Source organism: Mastigoproctus giganteus, chromosome 8 (genome assembly GCF_048544385.1).
Source record: "Mastigoproctus giganteus isolate SK-2022 chromosome 8, ASM4854438v1, whole genome shotgun sequence".
NCBI classification, from domain to species: Eukaryota; Metazoa; Arthropoda; class Arachnida; order Uropygi; family Thelyphonidae; genus Mastigoproctus; species Mastigoproctus giganteus.
Genome location: NC_143582.1, coordinates 59752476 through 59766202, shown reverse-complemented (window position 1 = coordinate 59766202; position 13727 = coordinate 59752476). Strand labels below are relative to the sequence as shown.

Below are 13727 nucleotides of genomic sequence, written 5' to 3'. Positions count from 1 at the left end.
TGCTCCAGGATATGTGGTGGTCATTTCCTGACCTTTCCTCGTCCTCCGTATTTGGTGGTGAAGGGCTCGAACCCCGGTCTAATCAAGAAGTGTGTGCTACGCACTGCTGCTCCTTCCCACCTGGCTACGGAGGCGCCCTTTAGAGGGAGGAATACTCTTGATTTGATTATCAGCAGTGATTCTTCGTGCATTAAGAATCTGCAGATAAATGAACCACTAGGTGGCAGTGATCAGTGTGCTGAAGTGGGATTTACTCAAAGAGGTAACTACCATTAGGGGTAAAGGGAAGGGTTATTGCTTTCGTAAAGGCGACTACGATGGACTGAGACAGTATTTAAATTCTATACAGTGTGACCAACTGATGATGTTACCAACAGCAAATGCAAAATGGGAAGCATTGAAAGAATTTATCTTGGAAGCTACTAGGCTTTACATACCAACTAAGAAATATTGTTCAAGGTTTAGGCCTAAATGGATGTCAGATGAACTAATGAGACATATGGCAGAGAAGAAAACTCATGGGATACATACAAATTAACCCGTGACACAGAAGCCTATGAAAGATACAAGTTGATCTGTAACCAAGTTACAAAGGAGGTTAGGCAGGCGAAGGCAGAGTACGAGAAATCTTTGGGAAGGGGATGAATCAGATTGGTCCACTTGATATCAATGGGTCAACTGTTGATGATCCTGCTCAGGTAGCTAACAAACTAAATGAATATTTTGCATCGACATTCACACATGAGGAGTTATTTAGCGAGAGGAAAGCCAGAGGTGTATTCAACTCTAGCAGTAGGCTAGAGAATCTTGTAATAACCAAGAGTAAAGTGGAGGAGAAACTGTTGAAGATAAACACAAGAAAGGCACCCGGGGTGGATGGGATCTATCCAGTTATATTAAAGGAGGCAGCAGAGGAAGTAAGCAAACCCTTAGCCATAATTATGAGAGCCTCCTTGGACTCAGGGGAGGTACCCGCAGACTGGGGATGTGCAAATGTGACCCCAATTCACAAAGGAGGATCAAAGGCTGACACAAGCAATTATAGACCTGTGAGTTTAACTTCTGTTCCAGGAAAATTAATGGAGGCACTGGTTAAAGAAGCACTGCAGGATCATTTAGACAAGACTTCAGTTATAGCTCGGACACAGCATGGTTTTGTTAAGGGGAAGTCTTGTCTGACCAATTTGATTGGATACTATGATGCAGTCACAAAGGAACTGGATGCAGGGAATAACTTTGATATTACATACTTGGATCTTAGAAAGCCTTTTGATACTGTTGCACATGGAAGACTGCTGCACAAATTGGAGCAGTGTGACATTGGAGGCAAATTGCTGCTGTGGATAAAGGGGTGGCTGAGGGGGAGAAGACAGAGAGTGGTAATCAATGGACACTGCTCATCGTGGACTAATGTTATTAGTGGAGTCCCTCAGGGCTCAGTGTTGGGTCCATTATTGTTTTCTCTATTCATAAATGATATTGATGATGGTATATCAAGCTTAATGTCGGAGTTTGCAGATGATACAAAGGTAGGCAGGGTTGTCAAGGACACTACTGACACTATGCTGCTGCAACAGGATCTGGAAAGGTTGAGCAGATGGGCTGAGAGGTGGCAAATGAAGTTTAACATTGACAAATGTAAAGTACTACACATGGGAAACAGCAACCCCAGAGCAACGTATCAACTCTGTGGTACTACACTGACAGTGGTAGAGAATGAAAGGGACCTGGGGGTGGTTGTGCAGGCAGATATGAAGTTCTCTGAGCAGTGCAGATGGGCTGCAAGAGTAGCTCATGGTGCATTGTCAATGACAGTGGTAGAGAATGAAAGGGACCTGGGGGTGGTTGTGCAGGCAGATATGAAGTTCTCTGAGCAGTGCAGATGGGCTGCAAGAGTAGCTCATGGTGCATTGTCAATGATATATAGGAATTTTTCTAGCAGGGTTAAGGAGGTGATTATTCCCTTGTATAAGGCAATGGTCAAGCCACACCTAGAGTACTGTATACAGGTCTGGAGGCCTCATTTCAAGAAGGATGTAGAGCTGCTGGAACAAGTACAGAGAAGGCAACAAGATTAGTGAATGGAACAGAGGGGTGCTCTTACGAAGAAAGGCTTAAGTTTTGCAAATTACAGTGTCTGGAGACTAGGCACCAGCAAGGTGATCTGATAGAGGTATATAAAGCATTGAATGGTTTGAGCATGCTCAATGCTGATGGGATTCTTCCTCTCGCTCAGAATAATCACCTGAGAGGGCATAAATTCAAATTGAGGAAAGACAGATGTAGGATAGACGTGCGGAAATTTGCCTTTAGCCAGCGAGTGGTTGGTTGGTGGAACAGACTTCCATCCCTTGTCGTGGAAGTTGATAGACTAAATAAGTTTAAGGCTCAGCTGGATGGTATTTTGAACGAACAGAGGGGTGAAGTGGAAGTGGGGTTTTTTTTTTTTTTGGATGATGCTACATAAGGTTACTTTCTTGCATCAAATGCCTCTACTAATGCTAATGCTAACTGGGAAATTTTTTTTTGGCTGGTGCAGCATAAGCCTCAGGCTTCCTTGCACTATGTGTGCAAGGAAGCCTGTAAATATATAAATTTATATATTTTATGTTGCTAATTTATTTATGTTTCATTATAAAACTTTAACAATATAACTGAACCAATTTACAAATATCAGGCTGTTCAGTCAATTTATCATAAACAGATATGTTTCATTTCTCCCTCCATTTTATATATACATATTAAGTCAATTCCTTTGCTAAATTAGCAGTTTTAAAACCACGGGAAAAAAAAAAAATATATATATATATATATTTATTTTTATTTTTATTATTATTTTTTTTTCAATATGGTATTTGAGAAATGGAACAATCAAGAATTTTACTTTCTTCCATAGATTAAAGCAGAAAATTCATTTGTTAATTCAATAAATTTTGGAACATCAACTAGGTTATCCACCAGTCAATATATAGGTGAAAATAAGTTTAAAGATTTTAACAAAATAAAAGGTAAAACTGGATAAAATAAAATTTTAGAAATCAACACATTATTCAACCTGCATAAAAGTATGAATAATTTTCTTAAGCTTTTAATGAAATAAAATTTAAAAACGATTACATTACAAATGCATAAATAAAAGGCAAAAAGTATTAAAAACACACTAATTCCCATTGCTTTCAATGCGTCCTTTTCCACTAAGAAAAGAGAACTTGTTTACCCATTAATATTCCTTAATATCCAGTAATCGAAGAAGAAGAAGCTACTAGGCTTTTCATAATGACAAAGTAAAACTGTTCAAGGCTTAGCTTTACGCATGTCAGATGAACTATTCGGACAAGTTAAAGAGAAGAAAACTGCATGGGATGCATATAAATTATCAGGTGATACAGAAGCCTATGGCAGATATCAATTCACAAAGGAGGTTAGGCAAGCTAAGACAAATTATGAGAAGTCTCTGGCAAAAATAGCAAAGAAAAACAACAGCAAAGACTTCTACGCTTATGATAACAAACTTTTCCAGTTAGAAGAAAAGGGCTGATTCACACTAGACTGTTTGATGTCTGAGTTAATTGTCTATTAACTGTTAACCCCAGTTAACTGTTAACTGCTCAGGTTGCAGACAAATTGAATAGGTATTTTGCATCTACATTCACACAGAATATATTCTTTAGGGAAGGTGATGCCAGAAGTTTATCAAATTCTAATGAAGAGCTAAATGACTTTGTGATAACTGAAAGGAAAGTGGAGGAGAAATCAGCATTAGCAGAGGCATATGATGCAAAAAGGAAGCTTATATGGCATCAACCAAAAAAAAAAAAAAAAAATTACCATTTGTTCCAAACGTTTGTCCAGTTCTTCCTTCAACTTCCAAAATGACAGATGGAAGTTTGTTTCGGCAATCAACTACCCACTGGCTAAAGGAAAATTTCCACACATCTATTCTACAACTGCCTTTCCTCACTTTGAATTTATGCTCCCTCAGGTTCGTAATCTGAACAATAGAAAGAATCCCATCAGCACTGAGCCTGCTTTTTTTTTTCTTTTATGTGAACCCCAAACACGAGAGGTATTAGAACCTATAGTATTAAGTACCATGCTTGGGTTGGAGGTTGAGAAGACGAAAGAAGATATTTGTTGACATTGGACTTGAACTTCTATAGATTGTAATTTTCAAGAAATACGTATGAAGAAAGATTGTTCCAAAAAAAACCAAAAAACGGCAGTTGAATGAATAAACGAGGAAGATGAAAAGTTGGTTCTGTGGGTTTGAAGTTGGACAGTAAATGGATGTTGGCTAGTGGCGGCACATGTTTGGACTGTTTTGAAAGAGAGAGAGAGAGAGAGAGAGAGAGAGAGAGAGAGAGAGAGAGAGAGAGAGAGAGAGAGCGGGCATTATAGAAGCCAATTCAGAAGAACAGTGCCCATGGAAGTATCTGTAGAAGAGGCATACAGTAGAAACAGTACGTCTATGAGAAAGTGAGTGGAGAGACTCTGTTAGAGATGAATCATTAATTAACCTAACTGCCCTCTTCTGAATGAAATCAAGAAGCCTGAGAGAGGTTTTGGGGGCACCACCCCAGATGTGGGAACAATATTCCATGGCAGGGCGGATTTGCGATTTATACAGAGTGAGCAGCTGTTCGAAAGAAAAGTAACGCCGAGAGCGAAAGAGAAAACCAAGTTTTTTAGATGCAGAGGAAGCAATATTTGTAATGTGCTTGTGCCAAGAGAGATTAGAAGTCAGGGTAATCCCCAAAAGAGATATATCATTTTGCCTAGAAATCGGAGTGTCACTAAAGATAGTATAGGAGCAGAAGAATCCTTTTTTGCAAGATATAAGACAAGTCTGAGTTTTAGAAGGGTCGAAATCAACTAAGTTGTCTTTGCCTCATTGGGGAATTACCTGAAGATCGGCATTTAAGGAATTGGTAGCAGATTATCAACAAGTTGAAGCTGATTGAGCAGGACAACATTTCTCAAAATGGAAAGTGGAATGCAATGTGCTATCATTGGCAAAACTATGGATAGGATTTTTAGTCAATGGAAGAAGGTCATTAATATACAAGAGGAAAAGAGTGGGGGAAAGAACTGAACCTTGGGGGACACTGGCATTAGTGAAAAAGTTAAAAGACAGAGAGCCATCTACCATCACCCTCAGTGAGTGATCAGAGAGAAAACTGGATAACCAATTACTAAAAACAGTTGGCAAACCATAAGATGGAAGCTTGTTTAGAAGACCTTTATGCCAAACACGATCAAAAGCCTTTGAGATGTCAAGAGCAACTACTTGTGTTTCACCGAACCTTTCCATTGAATTAGTCCATAAAAGGGTAACATAAGCCAGAATATCACCAGTGGATCGACACTGACGGAATCCATACTGGCGATCGTTGATCAGACGGCAGGTTTCTAGGTAGTTTAAGAGTTGGCGGTTAATTGATTTCTCCATTACTTTAGAAAGAATAGAAGTAATTGCAATGGGACGATAATTGGATGGGAGGGATTTATCACCCTTTTTAGGAACTGGCTGGATATGAGCAAATTTCCAAGCAGAAGGAAAAACACTTTTGGAATAAGAAAGTGAAAAAAGGCGGCAAAGAATAGGAGTAAGTTCAGGAGCACAGGTTTTGAGAACAAGTGGAGAAATACCATCAGGACCTGGAGCTTTCTTTGCATCAAGATTCATCAAAATCCTTCTGATATCCTTTTGACGGAAGACCACAGGAGGCATTGAATTGAGCGTGGTGTTGGGAATAGTGGGAGGTGTTTTACCAAGATCGTTAATGCATGAGTTGAAAGAAAAATGGGATGCTAGCAGGTCAGCTTTATCCTTGGCTGAAGTGACAACAGAACCATCTGGTTTGGACAGAGGTGGGAGCAGAGATGGGCAAAAGTTGCAGCCAATAGCTTTGGCAAGAGACCAGAATGCTCTGGTCTCTTGCCAAAGGCTACCATTAGGGCAAGAAGCAAGTTTTCTACTCTTAGCCTGTTCAAACTCTTGTTTGGACTGATTAATAACTGCTTTACAATTGTTGCGAGATTTGGTGTAGGCAGAAAATGAAACTGAACAATTAGAAACAAGCCAATTACGATATGCAACATTCTTCTCTTGAATGGCCTTAGCACATTTATTGGAAAACCAAGGTTTAGATAAAGGACGAGATTTTAAAGTGGAGTGTGAGATAAAGGATTCCATTCCATCACTGACACGATCTGAGCAAATGTTGACATCAGAAGTTTTGAAACAGTAATCCGACCATGGAGAGAAGTCTCGTAAGTCATCCCTTAAACCATCGAAGGCCTTATACACCTCAATCAGATCACGTAGCAAGTGCCTAGTCTCCATTTGCTGCAATTTGCAGAATTTGCAGAACAAATGGTTGCTCTTTCTTGGTAAGAGCAACCATTTGTTCCCCTCACCAATCTCAAGTTTCCCTTCTCTGTAATTGTTCCAGCAGCTCTACATCCTTCCTAAAATGAGGCCTTCAAACCCGAATGCAGTACTTAAGGTGTGGCCTGACCATTGCCTTATAAAAAGGGATAATGACCTTCTCATACATGCTAACAAAATACCTGTATATCACTGACAAGATCCCATGACCTGCTCTGGCAGCCTGTCTGCACTGCTCAGAAAACTTCATATCTGACTGCACAATTATCCCAAGGTCTTTTTCATTCTCTACTACCCTGAGTGTAGTACCACATAGTTGGTACATTTCTCTAGGCTTACTGCTACCCATATTTTTCTTGACATCTCTGATATTTTCACATGCAAAAATAGCAAAAATGGTTCTTGACACATCATAGGAACAGAAGAGTAAAAGGCATCCTTTTAATTTTCCCACTCAGCCACATCCTTAGATTTGTACTGCAGGTAATATGTGGAGCCCGAGTTTGGTCCTGATCACCAATCTTGCAAACAAAGTACAGTCAGTTCTAATGTGCATTTTTGCAATGCAAAATTGCTCCAATGCTACTGATGTATTAGGGAACAATGAAACTATAATGCGATTTTCGCGTTGGCTCATGCGCAATTTCGTGTGCGAACAACGCTTGGTGAACACAAAACCTGCCACCAAGCTGAATGTAGTGACCTGTGTAGTAATACATACAAGTGCTTAAAAAATGTCAAATGTGTGAGAGTTATATTCTCATATAACTGTTTTTAGTAATTGGTTAATTGGTATATTGATGGGAGGCACTGTTGTCATTCGCTGTATTCACAAGATAAGGTGATATTTTAGGCCGACTCATGTTTTCGGGAGATCACATTTTTCTGTTTGAACAGAAATTTCATGAGGCATGATAGTGTGAGCAAAGGAGCATATTTCTCCAGAAATAAATTTTTTTATGGTAGTGACCTCCAGGTCACTACCATAAAAAAATTTGAAGTTCTCAGTTTGTTTGGCTTTTCTGTTAGCACAATCTAATATAAATGGGTAGTAAACTGAATCTTATTGCATTTGCGATAATATTGACATTGATAATATTGACAGTTGGAATTCCGTGGATTTTTACGTTATTATGGTGAAATGTGTTTTCAATCATATAAAAAACAAATAAATTTTCAGAATCTTCTCTTCATTCCTGTTTTAAGCTTCGTAAACTTGTCTCACTTGTGCAATTTGTGTGTGCTGTGTTAATCATTATTGATTGCTTATCTTTTTTGCTGTTTTAAATTTTACGATAAAAAAAAAAAAGAAAAGAAAATGTCAGTGAACAGAAATATCAATCAAACAAACTTCTTATCTTGTCAAGGGAAAGTGTCATATTTACTGTAATATTTATTTATTTATTAGAAATTTAAAATGTTTAAATCTGTGTTAGCAATTTTATTGGGTTTCTAACTTTTTTTGAGTGTTTTACTTAACAGACTGAACAATTTTTTGAGTGCTCTGCCCCTATCCCTATTTTTCCCATAACTTTTAGGAACACATGTACCATGATATAGCAGAACTATTAAAAATATAGCATAAGGAGGAGAAGGAGTCTGAGACGGATGAATATGAACTAGCAGGTGCAATAGAGCAGAAAAAGTTATAGAATGATATAAAGCAGCGAAGCCTATAATAGCTACAAACTGATCTGTAACAAAAGAACCCTAGAGGCTGACATCTGGTGAACATGGACTTGGCACACCCAGGATCCTGAGCTGATATCATCATCATGCTCTTCCATCATGCAGTATGATTGATGAATTTTGAGGTTATGATAAAAATCGTGGCGAGATCCAATATTCCTTACATTTCGAGGATACAGATCTAAAACGGTGTTCGCAGGCGGGCCGCTAGTTAGTACACCAGACCGAATCTATTGGTAACTCTCTAGGAGGCTTCCGTATCAGCTAGTGTATAATCTTGCTACCTCACTTCTGCCAGATAGTAACTGGAGGGAGTCCGAGTAGTGTGTATGTGGGAAGCATTGTCGAGGCCACGTTATGTCAAGGATCTGGATATATTCTTACCATGTGTACACCATATCCAAAAATTTCATTACTTCATAAAGCACGTCCCTCCCCCCACTTTTTCTTACTATTGAATACACCATGAATTGTCAAACTAATAGCGCAAGTTTATCTGCGAAAATATCTAAACCTCCCAAGCACTTCCTAATTCATTTCACAAATATATGTGGTCTCAATTCTAATCTTAACAATGTCCATTTCCACTTGCAGTCTACCAAACCCCATGTACTTTTCCTGACAGAATCTCAGTTATCGGTTGATTCAACTACTGCTCATCTCAGATGCCCAAATTATTCGCTATATGATTCCTTTCACCTCAAAGGTGTACTTGTGCATATGTCCGTTCTGATATTCCCTGTCAGAGACTTGGCAATTTGGAATCTCCTCTCTTTGATCTTCTCTGGCTTAAAATCTCTAGCCCATGACCACCAAATATGGAAAGGTCAGTGAATGACCACCGCATATCCTTGGAGCAATATGGCTTTAGTTGCTAATGCTCCTAAAAACCAAATAACAACAACAACTTCTCTACCTCATTCTGTCAAATTAATCTGTTGTCTCTACTGTTCTCCCAACTCCACTAATCACTTGGAGCTCTATGACTTCTTCCAGTCCAACTTTCCTAACAGTGAGGTAATTTTCCTTGGTGATTTTAATGTTCACAACTCCAGCTGGCTTCCGTTTTCTAGTCACAACCGACCCAGCTGGTCGAGAGCTGAAGCTTTTGCAATTACAGGCATACCTCGGTTAACGTTACCTCTGATAACGAAGCTTCGATATAACGAAGTCCGCAATTTCAAGCCCCATTTAACATAAAAAAATATTCCAGTTTAATCACCTGAAATCTAAACAAACTGACGAAATTACGGAAACCTTTTGGGCTTCTCGTGGTTGGTTCGAGAAATTTAAAAAACGGGCCAGGGTTCATAGTGTAAAATTAACAGGAGAAGCCGCAAATAAGTTTTCAGAAAAACTAAAGGAAATAATTGAACGTGAAAATTTTCCACCAAATTTGGTGTTCAGTGTTGACGAAAGCGGTTTGTTCTGGAAACGGCTACCAACAAAAAGTTTCATTTCTATTGAAGAAAAACCAGCTGCTGGGTTCAAAGCAGCTAAAGACCGTTTAATGTTACTCTTTCGATCAAATGCCTCTGGCGATTATAAATTAAAATTGTTATTAGTTTACCATTCAGAAAATCCGAGGGCGTTAAAAGGTAACATAAAAATGAATTTACCTGTAATATGGAAAGCAAATAGAAAAGCGTGGGTTACCAAGGAGTTATTTACTAATTGGTTTGTTAACCACTTTTGTCCTGAAGTAAAACGGTATTGTCAAAAAAACAACTTGGAAGAAAAAGCTCTTTTGTTGTTAGCCAATGCTCCGGGACATCCTACTGATCTTAACACGTTGGACACATGCATTCCTGTCAAAGTTGTGTTTCTTCCAGCAAACACAACTTCTCTGATTCAACCATTGGATCAAGGGAGTAATAGCATCATTTAAAGCTTATTATCTGCGTCGAACGTTAAGCAATTTAACTGAACTAGAGGATAAAGAGGAAATGACAGTTAAAACCTTTTGGAAAAACTACATCATTAAAAAGGCAATTGAAAACATTGATAGTTCTTGGAAAGAAGTCACTAAGAAATGCTTAAATGGAGTTGAGCGCAAAATATGGCCAGAAGTTGTACTAGAAGAAGAAAATAGCATCCAAGAAATTAGAAATGAAGTTATCCAGATGGCTCAATCAATAGGTTTTGAAAATGTCGATGAAGAGGATGTTCGGAATTTATTGAATGCAGAAGATGATGGTTTTTCAGTAGAAGATTTAGAAAACCTTGTTAGCAACGAAGACAAAGATAATGAAGACGAAGTTAAAGAAGTTCCTGCCGAAAAAGTGTTAACAAACAAAGATTTAAAAAGCTGCTTAAATGACATTGAAAACGTTTAAATTTTTTTAGTGAAAATGATCCTGATTTAGGAAGAAGTTTTATTGTTAAACGATCAGTGTTAAATGCAATAACTCCATATAGGCAATTGTTAAATGAAAGAGAAAAAAAGCATAAGCAATCAACTTTAGACTCATATTTTAAAATGTGATTTCACTTTGTATGTAAGTTGAATGTTTATTTAATAAAACTTTTCTTTGTTCAAAAAAAAAGCTTTTCATTTTCTTTACGTAAGAACGTATCCCTATTCTGGCCATAGTATTTTTACCTCTGAAAACGAAGTTTCGCTTAACGAAGTAATTTCGTGGAACGCATCCTATTCGTTATTCGAGGTATGCCTGTACTAATGATCTTGAACAGATTGTTCATTTATCGACAAGAATACCGGACAATCCTAATCATACAGCCAACACGCTTGATCTTTTTTCTCACAAACAACTCTTCTAAGTACACAGTCGAAGTGAGAGGTCCTTTAGACACTTCAGATCACAACTTGGTGATTGTCTCTTCTCCAATGGAGCCTTTATCTCATGCCTATTCCCAACCTCATGTTGTTTGGCATTACAAGAATGCAAAATGGGATGACCTGCAAGATTTCTTTTCTTCTTTTCCTTGATTGGATTACTGCTTCAAAACTTCTGATGTCAACGTTTGCTTAGATCACGTCAGTGACATTATTCTTGCAGGAATGGAATCCTTTATCCCACACTCCACTTTAAAATCTCGTCTATCTAAACCTTGGTTTTCCAATAAATGTGCTAAGCTAAGGCTGTTCAAGAGAAGAATGTTGTATATCGTAATTGGCTTGTTTCTAATTCTTCAGTTTCATTTTCTGCCTAACCAAAGCTCGTAACAATTGTAAAGCAGTTATTAATCAGTCCAAACTAGAGTTTGAACAGGCTAAGAGTAGAAAACTTGCTTCTTGCCTTAATGGTAGCCAAACATTCTGGTCCCTTGCCAAAACTATTGGCTGGAACTTTTGCCCATCTCTGCTCCCACCTCTGTTCAAACCAGATGGTTGTGTTTTCACTTCAGCCAAGGATAAAGCTGACCTGCTAGCATCCCATTTTTCTTCCAACTCATTATTAATGATCTTGGTAAAACACCTCCCACCATTCCCAATTTCCATTCAATGCCACCTGTGGTCTTCCATCAAAAGGATGGGTTTTTTTTTTTTTTTTTTTTTTTTAAGGATCATTAGCAAGTAACGCCATATTGCTCCGGGGATATGCGGTGGTCATTCCATGACATTTCTGCATCCTCCATATTTGGTAGTCACGGGCCTGAACCCCAGTCTAATCAGGAAGCGTGTGCTGCGCACTGCTGCTCCTGCCCACCCGGCTATGGAGGCGCCGTCAAAAGGACGTCAGAAGGATTTTAACAAATCTTGATGCTAAGAAACCTCCAGGTTCCGATGGTATTTCTCCACTTGTTCTCAAAACCTGTGCTCCTGAACTTACTCCTATTCTTTGCCGCCTTTTTTCACTTTCTTATTCCAAAGGTGTTTTTCCTTCTACTTGGAAATTTTCTCATATTCAGCCAGTTTCTAAAAATTACTACTACTCTTCCTAAAGTAATGGAGAAATCAAGTAACTGCCAACTCTTAAACTACCTAGAAACCTTCAGTCTGATCAACGATCGCCAGTATGGATTCCGTCAGTGTCGATTCACTGGTGATGTTCTGGCATATGTTACCCATTTATGGACTAATTCAATGGAAAGGTTCGGTGAAACACAAGAAGTTGCTCTTGACATCTCAAAGGCTTTCGATCATGTTTGGCATAAAGGTCTTCTAAATAAGCTTCCATCTTATGTCTTGTTTCTATACAACAGGAAACAATCTCTTGTTTCCTCTTGTATATTAATGACCTTCTTCCATTGACTGGAAATCCTATCCATAGTTTTGCTGATGATAGCACATTGCATTCTACTTTCCATTTTGAGAAACCTTGTCCTGTTCAATCAGCTTCGACTTCTCGAAAATCTGCTATGAATTCCTTAAATGCCAATCTTCAGGTAATTCTCCAGTGAGGCAAAGACGACTTAGTTGATTTCAACCCTTCTAAAACTCCTTCTTGTCTTATATCTCGCAAAAAGGACTCTTCTGCTCCTATGCTTATCTTTGGTGACACTCCGATTTCTAGGCAAAATGATATATCTCTTTTGGGGATTACCCTGACTTCTAATCTCTCTTGGCACAAGCACATTACAAATATTGCTTCCTCTGCATCTAAAAAACTTGGTTTTCTCTTTCGCTCTCGGTGTTACTTTTCTTCCAAACAGCTGCTCACTCTGTATAAATCGCAAATCTACCCTGCCATGTAATATTGTTCCCACATCTGGGGTGGTGCCCCCAAGACCTCTCTCAGGCTTCTTGATTCCATTCAGAAGAGGGCAGTTAGGTTAATTAATGATTCAACTCTAACAGAGTCTCTCCACTTGCTGTCTCATAGACATACAGTTTCTGCTGCATGCCTCTTCTACAGATACTTCCATGGGAACTGTTCTTCTGAATTGGCTTCTATAATTCCCGCTCCCTCTTTCAAAACAGTCCGAACACGTGCCGCCACTAGCCAACAGCCATTTACTGTCCAGCTTCAAACTCACAGAACCAACTTTTCATCTTCCTCGTTTATTCATTCAACTTCTGTTTTCTGGAACAACCTTCCTTCATACGTATTTCCTGAAAATTATAGTCTACAGAAGTTCAAGTCCAATGTCAAAAAATATCTTCTTTCGTCTTCTCAACCTCCAACCCAAGCACAGTACTAAGTAGTATAAGTTCTAATACCTCTCGTGTTTGGGGTTTACATAAAAAAAAAAAAATCATTCTTCTCTTTCTTGGTGATCTCTCTCTCTCTCTCTCTCTCTCTCTCTCTCTCTCTGTTTTTCAAATAACTCAGAAATTTTTTTTTTCCCTCAAGCCTCAGGCTTCCTTGCACCATAAGAATAATAATGATAATTCCACAGAAAAGGTTAGGCTGAAATGGCAGATTATGAGAAATTTCTAAGAGAGCAAAGAATGGGGAAAACGAGTTTTTCTCATATGTGAATACTAAAAAGAAAAAAGTGAATCAGTTCAGACCATTGCATATTGGATGCAAGAAAGTTATAAACCCTACTAATGCTGTAGATGAATTTAAAAAGTACTTTGCATAAATAATTACAGAAGAAAGACCCCTTTATAGTGAGGAGAAAGCATGAAATTAGTGATATTGAAATTTCAGAAGATTTGTTAAAATTTTTCAAAATTTTCAAGCCTAAAGTAGTAAGGCTCCTGGAGTTGAAGAATATACTCAGTATTTTAAGGAAG

At 38.4% G+C, this 13727-nt stretch overlaps 1 protein-coding gene across 1 annotated transcript in view; it reads right to left on the bottom strand.

Annotated features, from left to right (window-relative positions):
* Positions 1-13727, bottom strand: part of LOC150081560 (uncharacterized) — a 710435-nt gene that overhangs the window by 267279 nt on the left and 429429 nt on the right. The gene's annotated exons all lie outside the window — the stretch shown is intronic.